We start from the raw sequence: 10,862 nt of genomic DNA, 5'->3' as shown, positions 1-10,862 counted from the left end.
AAGCCCTGGCACAACTGAGGATGCTCTGGGCATCCCTTTCCTTCCTGTATCACCTCCACCGTCCCCATGCTGGAGTTTCAGCCGGGATCTGATGCCAAGGGCTTTGCTGGGGTCAGAGGCTGGAATGAGGAATCCATCCTGACACCTGCAAGTCCCTGTGGAAGCTCTCAGCTTGCCCATGGCCAGCAATGCACATGGGAAGAGCGGAAAGGGAAAACCACTGTGGCTCCATTCTGAATGCATTGAGCCCCTCAGAGCCGTGGGAGTTTGCTATAAGCTGTGTCATCAGCTCTTGCACAAGCCGAGGGGCAGCCCAGCTCCTTCAGTGCCTCCTGATGGGACGAAACACGTTGTTATAATGAATTAGTTCTGCAATGGGATGGAATTGCTCCTGGAGGGGCTGGTCCCAGCATCACTCCCATGGGGAATTGCCTGCTCCATGCTGGGCTGGGCTTCTCCTTCCTTTCACATTCCCTGCCCTTAGCAAGGCAGCATCTTCGCAGAGGGGCAAGAACCATGGGAACCGCTCCACTCTTCCATCTCCCCCTGCCATGTGCAGCCCATGGCTCGCAGGAGTGGGTTATTTCTCCACCATGGCGCTTCATGGACAGCTCCGGATGGCACTGACAGGGCTGGGGTGCGTGTGGAGCATCCCCCTCACTCGCAGGGATGAGGCCGGAGTCTCTTTCCCTGCACAAGCAGTCCAGGAGCAGCCTAGAGCTCCCCATCCTCACGTGTGGCTTGGAAACATTCCCTGCGGAGGAAGATGCTGGGAAAAGTCAAGGCATTCCTGCCTTAAATGCCAAAGCATCGGGATGCTGGAGGAGCCCTGGATGCTGCTGCCGTCCTGCCAGGGCTTTTCCAAAGAGCTGGAAGGACCGAGGCCTTTGAGCCGCTCGGATGCAGCCCTGGAGCGGTCCCAGCAGTGCCTTTTGAATGATGCTCTATGGGAAAGGCTCTTTCCAACCCGTGTATTAAGAAGCCCAGGGCTGAAGCCCCGAGGTGGGATGAGGGTGAACGCTGGAGGTTTTCGCGCTGGCACCGAGGAGCTGCGGTGGGAATGTACTGCCCCCTTCCTTCTCTTCCCTTCCCGAGGCCGGGAGATGGGAGCAGGGATGCGCTGTTTCCCCTGCTCAGCTCATTCCTAAGGAAAGGGCTGCACCTAGTGACCAGGCACCGCTCGCTGCCGCGCATCCTCCCGTCGGGATGGGGGAAAGCGGCTCACAGGGAGCACGGAGCCGGGATGGAGCTGCTGGGTTTACAAACCAAGGTGAAGAACACAGGATGGGCTCTGTGCTGGCCACCTCCTGCGCCATGATCAGGGCAGGATCAGGCCATGAACTCCTCAGATAGGGCTTGTACAAACCGTGGTGCAGCAGATGGAGGGGAGCAGGAGGACCTCCTGCAGCAATTAACTGATACCTCTGACTGAGGTAAGCAGCTGGGAACAGGAACATGGGAAACTCAGTATTCCCCGAGCACAAGTCGGTGTACAGAGTGCTAGTAAAATTCCCAGAGAAGAAGGAGGTTACTCTGAATGAAGATAGACTGAAAGATTTGTTAATATGGGCCTTGACCCATGCTCCTGAGGTGACATCAGCTAATATTTATCAGAAGGCAATATGGGACAAGACTGGGGGCTGCCTCTGGGATGCAGCCACAAGGGATGACACGGCAGCACCCAAATTGCTGGCCGTATGGTGCTCAGTCTATGAGGCACTTGATAGGGCAGCACAGGAAGCATTGGCACCATCAGCCTGTCCCAACAAACAACACTCCGGATCCTCTCGATTCAGGGCCAGTAGATCCAGAAACTGAGCCAGATCTATTCCCGCCTGATCCTGGCATTGGCTGTCCTGAGACGCAAGCTTTACCGCTGCTCACGCACCCTCCCGCATGTATCGATCAGTGGGAAGATATCTGCCGGCAGTCTGTGACAGCAAATGAGCCAGGCAAAGATGACCCTTTTGATCCTGGACCAGTCAACCCTGACAGAGAACCCGACCTCTACCTCTCTGACTCCCATGATATGTGGAAAACATTAAAAAAGAAGCGAAAACTCAAGGTGATGTAAACCTGCCCCAAAAACTGAATGCTCCACATCCCGTCCGTTATGAGGCGAAACACGGGCGGGACGGCAGGGAGGAAAATAGCGCTTCCGCGGGAGCCAGGCAGAGGCTGCGGCGGCGGCTCCCCTCCGACCAAGGTGCTGCACCTGGTGGCAGCGGTGGGATAAGGAGCTGCAGAACACGGGCGCGCTGCCTCCACCTCCCTGCTGCTGCGACCTCACTCACTTGCGCGGCGGCAGCAGCAGTAGGCTCCGGCAAGCTCCCCGCATTGTCTGCCCGCAGGCAGAGGGCTGTGATACTCACCCGCCCCTCACCTTTGTGTGCTCTGGCAGGCACGGGTCAGCGCTGCGACCGCCAAGATGCGCGCTGCGGGGCGGTGGGGGGTCCACTCCTCCCGGTGAGAGGCGGGAAGAAACCCAGCCTCTGTCCCGAAGGTTTTTCACCCACAGCAATGGTCTGTTAGCAGATAACGATTCAGTCAAACATGCTACCCTTCGAAATAGAGCTGCCATGGATTTTTTTGCTATTAGCTCAAGGACATTGTTGTAAAGACTTTGATGAGATGTGTTGCATGAACCTCTCTGATCACTCTGAGTCTGTCCATGATGCAATTCAAAACCTAAAAGAGGAAGTTCAGAAGTTGCGAGTGGAAAGTAGCTGGAATTGGCTAGAAAGTGTGCTGTCAGGATGGGGCATCAGTGCACGGTTGGAAGATGTTATTAAAATCGCAGTAGCGTCTGTGAAAATCTTTTTATATATTTTAATCACAGTTCCTTGTTTAATTGCTTGTATAAATCATTTGATCGCTAAGTCTATTAACAATGTTTTGTTAGTTCATAAAGAAGGGGGAGATGTGGGGAATGCTGCACAAGAAGCTACACCAGTAGATCAGGATGAGAGCCCAGACATCTGGAATCTTATCAGCCACAAACCTTGGAAGAAGTGAACAGGACAAGTCGGGAAGAACCGGAGAAAGAACATCGGGTGGAACCTAAGAAAGAGCATCAAGATAATTTCTGAGGACTGTAAATTTGGAAACAGGAGGATGCTTAAGACAAGATAAAGAATGTATAGTCAAGGGGAAGTGGAAGTGATGATGTCATGAGTAGTGATGGCAAAGAACTATGTTTAGAAATAATTACTCAAGCAAAAACGCGTGGACAGTAATGTGATTGGCTGAAAGAGTGCATGATCAATAAGATTGTTTTGTGATGGAAAAGTACCAAAGGAACTAACCCCTACTAACCGCTAGGCAGAATACTATAAAAGCCTGTAAGCTCACTCAATAAGGGATTTTGTTTGTAGCCAGAAACGGAGTCTGTGCCTTAGTTGCCACAGGATCGGGCCTGGCAGGGGGTGCCGTCCCATATAACTGCCCATGTGCAGTAGGTATCTTAGGCATGTTTATCCCTAATAACACTATGATAATATACAAAAGAGGATTGTGTTCTTGAAGGTCAATGCATGCTTTTCATTTGAGCTGTGATGACAAAGTAAATTTTTGGAACCTGGGTGAAATAATAGCTGCTTCATTTTTATCTCCCAAAGTAGCTAGAGTTCAAGCTTTAGCAACATTGAATAAATTAGGATGTTGGCTTGCTGAACAAACTAATGCTACAGCATCTGCTCTCTCTGCTTTGCTCACCGATGTCGACTCTATTAGAAATGCGACTGTGCAAAATAGGGCAGCAATCGATTTTCTCCTTTTAGTGCATGGACATGGGTGTGAAATTTTGGAAGGAATGTGTTGCATGAATTTATCAGACCATTCAGAATCCATACATGAAAGTATCTGCAAGTTGAAAGACAGCATGATGAAGTTAAGGGAAGATGATACAGGAGGTATAACTGGGTGGCTATTGACTTTGGTTAAAGGACGATTGATCTACTTGCTTGCTCTCTTTGCCATCATATGTGTTGTACCTTGTTTGTTACAATGTATGCAGCGAATGTTATCCCAAGCTTTTGAAAGTCATGTCTACACTGCATTGATAAAACAAGAAGGGGGAACTGTGGGGGTTGGAATGCATCAAAACTGTCAGAGACCATGGGAAGGAGGAACTACGGCAGGCAATTAAGAGTGACCCGTCCCTGCCTGGTACTTGGGAGATGTTGGAACTGGCAAGGAATAAGGATGTCGGAACTGGACAGAGGATGTTGATGAGAAAAATCAGATAGACCTTTTGCCTGCAGTCATAAATGTAACCGCAAGGCAGACACAGATGTGCTTGGCTAATTTCTTGGAAGCATATAAATATCGTGTAACCCTTGTAATAAATGATCCAGCTTGTACTCTACCTCTGGATCTGTGCCTTCCATCCTCACACTTCCTTCCCCCACAGCTTCTCCTTTAGCACCGTGGGGAGCTCTCGGGCAGGCTGAGTGCTGACCCTGGCAGGTGGCAGAGCCCATGCCCCTGCACACAGCCCCTGGGCCACAGGGACTCTGCTCGCAAGGACAGCGCTGGGCACCCCTGCCTGCACACCCACATTCACAGCCTGCAGCCAGCCCTGGGACAAGGGAGCTGCCTTGTCCTGTCCCTCGCATGGTGCAGAGAGAAGCCCTGCTCTGCAGCACATCCTGCTCCTTATCTACACAGAGAAACCAAGAGAGTCCTCCTGACAGATCCCATGGACTGTGCGAGGCAGCAGCTTGAGCAGATCCCTCCAGGAACTGCGGCTGCATTGCCCTGCACCCAGAGCCTTACCATGCACAGGGCTGGGAAGGTTTCTCCTGCAGGGAGCTCTCAGCATCCTCCACTGCCAAGTGCCTTTAAGCTCTCTGAGGCTCACAGGTCTCCCCTTGGTGCCTGCAGGCAGTGCCCCAGCCCTGCTCCTGGCCAGAGCTGTCTCTCTGCAGCACTGCCCGCTTGCCAGCATCTGTCTGCGTCCCAGGAGCCCGGCCCAGCTCATCAGGAGAGGCCCAGCCCAAGGTGGCTCTGCCTCTGCCCTGCTGGGCACCCTCCAGGGCTCCCTGGGGCTCCAGGGGAACCCCATGGGAAACAGCCTGAAGCAAGCACTGGTGTTCCCTCCCTCAGCTGGCAGACACACTGCCTGCCTGCAGTGTCATTGCTCTGATGAGAGACAGAGTTTGGTCTGAACAACAAGATTTTGTAGAATCATGGAACCATTTAGTTTGGAAAAGACCCTTAAGAATATTGAGTCGACCATTAACCAAACACTGGCAAGTCAACACATTAACCATGTCCCTTAGGACATGTCTTTTATATACCTCCAGGGATGGTGATACAACCACTTCTGCGGGCAGCCTGTCTCTTGTCCCATCATTAGACAGGATAGGCGGGCCAGGACAGGCTAGAATGTCAGAAACCAAGCAGAAACCAGTCAAATCAGGGATACTTGGTGGATAGCATAGTGCAGTAGTTCCTGCAGACACCTGCAGAAAAACAGAACAAGGGCAAATGCCCCAGTCTAGGAAGGAATTACAACAGCTTATGGGTCCTCCAGGATACTGGAGGAAACATAGATCTGGATTCTCTATCATTGTTCACCCACTGTACTCACTGTTATGAAAGGGAAAACCATGGGAATGGAATCCAGAGCATGAGGAAACAGGAGATACCTAATACAGGAATTAAAACTATACCAGTCAATTGGGCCTGTACACCCCCACCACCCTCTCATAGTAGAATGGGGTTTTGCTGGTCATGGCTCTTCCTGTGACCTATTCAAACTGGCCCTGATGAACCAAAAAGAACTCTAATGTTCAAGTCGCCTCTTTAAAAGACACTGAACTGAGATATTCTGATTGGGAAGAGGGACTCTTGCCTTTAGTCCCAGCAGTAAAACAAACTGAGAACATTGATCAAGAGCAACCAGTACAATCCATTCATTCAATCCATTCGATTGACTTGACAGTATCCCAGAGGGAGCTGCTCCTCAGGATGGAGTTGCACAAACCCACTGGCAGAAAATGGCATGCCTACCTGCCAGGGGTTGCAGAGGAACTGAAATTACCTGAAGGACAGACTGAAGTTTCCAGACTACTGCAGATGCCTGTAAATGCAGAGCCATCAGTGTTACAAGAACCTTTCAAACCCTCACCAGGTTTAGAAGCACCTCCCCTCACCGAGGGAGCACCAACAGAAAATACCTGGTTCACCAGTGCCTCAGCAGAAAGGATCAAAGAATCATAGAATCAACCAGGTTGGAAAAGACCTTTAAGATCTTCCAGTCCAACCCTTACCCCAGCACTGCCAAGGCCACCACTAACCCATGGCACTGAGGCCTCGTCTCCCTGGGCTGTGAACCCTTGCAGGGACGGTGCCTGCAGCCCTGCCCTGGGCAGCCTGTTCCAATGCCTGAGCACCCTTTGGGGCAGGAATTGTTCCTCAGCTCCATCTAAACCTGCCCTGGTGCAGCTTGAGGCCGGTTCCTCTTGTCCCATCCCTTGTTCCTTGGGAGCAGAGCCCAGCCCCTCCTGGCTCCATCCTCCTCTCAGGCACTTGTAGGGAGCCATCAGGTCCCCCCTGAGCCTTCTCTTCTCCAGACTGAACCCCCCAGGTCCCTCAGCCCTTCCCCATCACACTGTGCTCCAGGCCCTGCACCAGCTCCGGTGCCCTTCTCTGGCCCTGCTCCAGCCCCTCAATGTCTCTCTTGTAGTGAGGGGCCCAGCACTGAACACAGGATTCGAGGTGCAGCCTCACCAGTGCCCAGCGCAGGGGCACAACCACTGCCCTGGCCCTGCTGCCGCACCGGTTCTGATACAGGCCAGGATGCTGGGGGCTTCCTGGCTGCCTGGGCACAAGCTGCTCATGTTCAGATCCATCAGCTCCTTTCCCATGAGCAGTTTCCAGCTGCTCCTCCCCAGGCCTGGAGCGATGCAGGGGTTTGTTGCTGCCCAAGTGCAGGACCCAGCACTTTTCCTTCCTGATCCTCATCCCATTGGCCACTCCCTATGGATCCAGCCTGTCCAGATCCCTCTGCAGAGCTTCCTACCCTCCAGCACATCAATGCTCCCACCCGATTTGGTGTCATCTGCAAATTCACACATCCCAGTATGGAGCAGTACGGACCAGTTTGCACCAGTACAGACCAATATAGGCCACTATGGCCCCAGATACTGCTGGGGTTTCAATATCCCAGTGCTCCCGGTCCCTGCTGCAGGTCGTCCCGCTTGCAGCTGTGCTCGACTCCCGATTCCCCCCAGTGCTCCCATTACCTGCTGCAGGTGCTACCAGTCCCTCTCAGTCCTTCCCAGTCCCTCCCAGTGCTCCTAGTCGCTGCCACAGGTGCTTCTGCTCATCCCCCACCAGACCTCCTTGGTCTTTTGGTGGGACATCCCAAATTAGACAACCCCCACTCTGGGGCTTCCCCCCCCCAACTCCCTGATACCAGAGAGGGGGAGAGTTGGGGTGCCCCATGGGGTGTGGTTTGGGGGCAACAAAGAAAAATTTGGGGCTGGGTGGCATTGGAGGGGGGAAGCAGCTTTTTTGGGGTACCCCCAGTTGGGGGCGGGGTGTTTGGTGGGGCCTCTCCTGGACTTTGGGTCCTTGGGTTCATCTGTGGGGGCCCAGGGTGAATGAAGGGTGTGAGTGACTTTTGGGCTTCCCCAGGCCCCCCACTTGGGGATCCTGCCTGCTCTTGTGCTGCTTCAGGGAGATTTGGGGTACCCCAGGATTTTGGGATGTACTAAGATTGCTTTGGGTGCCTCCAGGGCCCTTAGGGGGGCAGCATGATTTTGGAGTGTCCCTTTATTTGGGAGCCCCTTTTGGGGGTCCAGAACTCTCTGGCCCCCTGAATTCACTACTAAACCCAAAGCAATGTTGGGGTCCCGCCAGTGGATTTGGGGTCCCAGAGCATCTTGGGAGACTCTGGGGCGACCCGACTTTTTGGGACACCCCTTTTTTATCAGGTCTGTGTCACTGTGCTGAGCCGGGGTGGCCTCGGAGCTGTGGGCTTTGGGTATGGGGGGTTTTGGGGGTTCCTGGGAGGATTTTGGGGATTCAGGCTGGTCCCAAACACTCCTCGGGGTGGCTCAGTTGATTGGGGGACTCCCTGTCTCCCGAAAATGGGGGTCCATCAATACCAGAGCAGCTGAATCTCATTGGATGCCCTAAGGAGCCCCATGGCCATAAATGGGAGGAATTTGGGTGTTCAGGGGGATTTGGGGGTTCAAGGAACATTTTGAGGTTCAGAGGGGGTTCCCCAAAACTCACTGTAGGAGGCACATTATATTGGGGGAGCTCCCATGTGCTGAAAACGGGGGGGACCTGGGTCCCAGGGCACCCTGAGTCACTCTTGCATGAGCAACGTTCCCCTAGGGTGTTGAGGGGAAGAGTTTGGAGGTTCAAAGGGGATTTGAGCGTTGGGGGGAGATTCCCAAAACTCTCCGAGGTGGTGCAGGGATTTGAGGAACCAACACTGTCCCAAAACTAGGGGTTACATGTGTCCCAGGGTACCCTGACATTCAGTGCCTCTGCTGGCCCATGGCAGTAAAAGGGGGGGATTTGGGGTTCAGAAGGGAACTGGAGGTTTGGGAGGATTTGGAGGTTCATGGGAATGTCTCCAAGCTCTGCAGGGGGCACAGTAATTTCGGGGACCAATGGAGCCCTCAAATAGGGGCTACAGCCACCAAAGACCATCCCACAGATCATTGGGGAGGCAGGAACTGGAGATATGGGGGGACCCTGCCAGGTTTTGGGGGTGCAGCTGGGGGCATCCCCCTAAATCTTGCCTGTGAGGATGCTGGGGATGAGCTCAATCTTCTGCCCAGGGGGGAATGAAAATAAGAGGAAGGTCATGGCAGCTGGGGTGACCCTCGCACTCTCATGGGCTCTGACAGGGAGGGAGAAGTTCTCCTGCCCTGACACCCTCTCAGCACCTCTGACACCAGCAGCTCCTGCACACAGAAAGCTCCTGCTTCACCCCCAGCACCTCTGCAGGCAGAGCTCAGCTCCAAGCACAGGAACAAGCCCAGCGCCTCCTCCTCACCCATCCCCTGCTCCTACAGCTGGGATGGCACCAGCACATCTCCTGACAGCTTCTCCTCCCTTTAGAGCACGCACCCACCATGTGTTTCAAGGCAACACTAAAACAGGATTGCAAAGTCAAGGAACACGTACCTGGATGCGCAGGGCAGCCACGGGAGATGCAGCCTCCCGAGGGAGGGGTCTCCTCTGCACTGGTTCCTGCAGGGCTCTGGCTCCTTAAATAGCCCACGCTCACCGTGGGGGCCCCGTCACTATGGGCTTCTCCACAGCGACCACCACAGCTTTGTGCTGGTGGCAGCATCTTGCCCATGGCCACTGGGAACCCAGGGGTGCTCCAGAAGTCGCCGCGGGGGTCCAGCCTCTGCCCAGCCGGCTTGGGGAGGTCCCTCACGGGCTGCTCTTCCTCAGTGCCTTTGGTCCGAAGGTGGAGCATGCGAGGGGTCACAGCTCAACCTGGGCAATGGAACAGGGCGTCAAGGCCACCTACAAGAAGTGGAGAGTGATCAATATTTGCACAGCAGAGAATCATGGAATCCCAGACTGAGTTGGGGTTGGAAGGGACCTTAAAGCTCATCCAGTTCCAACCCCTGCCACGGGCAGGGACACCTTCCACTAGAGCAGCTTGCTCCAAGCCCCTGTGTCCAACCTGGCCTTGAACACTGCCAGGGATGGGGCAGCCACAGCTTCTCTGGGCAAGAGCCTGCCAGTGTCTCACTACCCTCAATGTGAGGAATATTTTCCTAATATGAAACAAAATTAAATGAAATAAATGAAATGAAATCCTATTTCCACTTGGAACCATTGTGTGTCCTTAAAAATGATTCTGGAGCTTTAAAAACATCCTACCATAATTTCACTCATTTCTATTCTTTTCTGTTTCTTGTTAAACATTCTGCTCTAAATTAGAACATGGAAATCAGCTGGACAAGTTACGTTATTGCAGAAACCTCCTCATATAGATAATGGGACTTAAACACATTTAACAAACTCGTAACAACAGAGTAAACCAACCATACATTTCCCTCAGTTTATAACTTGAATTCAGCACTACTCTGTTTGGAGGCACAGAGACAAGAGGTGACCACACCACCCTGTGAGAAGGATGAATTGAAGGAGACCGTTGTTGCTGTTTCTCCTAGAACACAGGGGAGGAGGGAATGAAATATTACCTTTAATAGCAAAAATACATTCCAATTACCATGGAAAATATGCAGTAAGATGCTAAAGCCCAACAGGTTTTACCAGGAAGAACAATTAACTAAAAATTCCCTTCTGTGCTCTTTTCTTTCCCAGCCCATGGATACTTTCATCAACAACTGATAAGTGCAGATGACACAGCAAGAGATCTGTGTGGCTACTGCACATGAAGGTGAACAATTCCTTTTGGTGTTAGATTTGTAGAATCAGATTTATCTCCAAAGCAACTCAACCATGTACCAAGGAAACAGGCAGGTAATTTTCAACTGTATTTTGAACAAGGCCAGCCATGGGGCAGCCACAACTACTCTGGGCAATCTGTGCCAGTCTCCCACCACCCTCGCAGGGAACAACTTCGAAGATCTCATCTCAGTCTCCCTTCTCTGTCAGGTTAAAGCTGTTCCCCCTTGTCCCATCCCCACAGGCCCTTGTCCTCCCCACAAGAAATAAGGGCAGATCCCAGGATGTTCCCTCAGCAGCCGCAGACCGCAGCCAGCACAGCCTGCACACTGAGTCCAAAGCAACCACTCTGGGGAAGTCACTTGACGTGTTCTTGGCAACTCCTAAAGCACCCCAAGATCGCCATTGCCACCCACCTCGTTCCACGCTCCTGTGTCCACAGGCGTCACCGGCACCAAGACACC

The sequence above is a fragment of the Psittacula echo genome, assembly GCF_963264785.1.
Source record: "Psittacula echo genome assembly, chromosome: 15".
NCBI classification, from domain to species: domain Eukaryota; kingdom Metazoa; phylum Chordata; class Aves; order Psittaciformes; family Psittacidae; genus Psittacula; species Psittacula echo.
Note: the sequence above shows the minus strand (reverse complement) of the source record.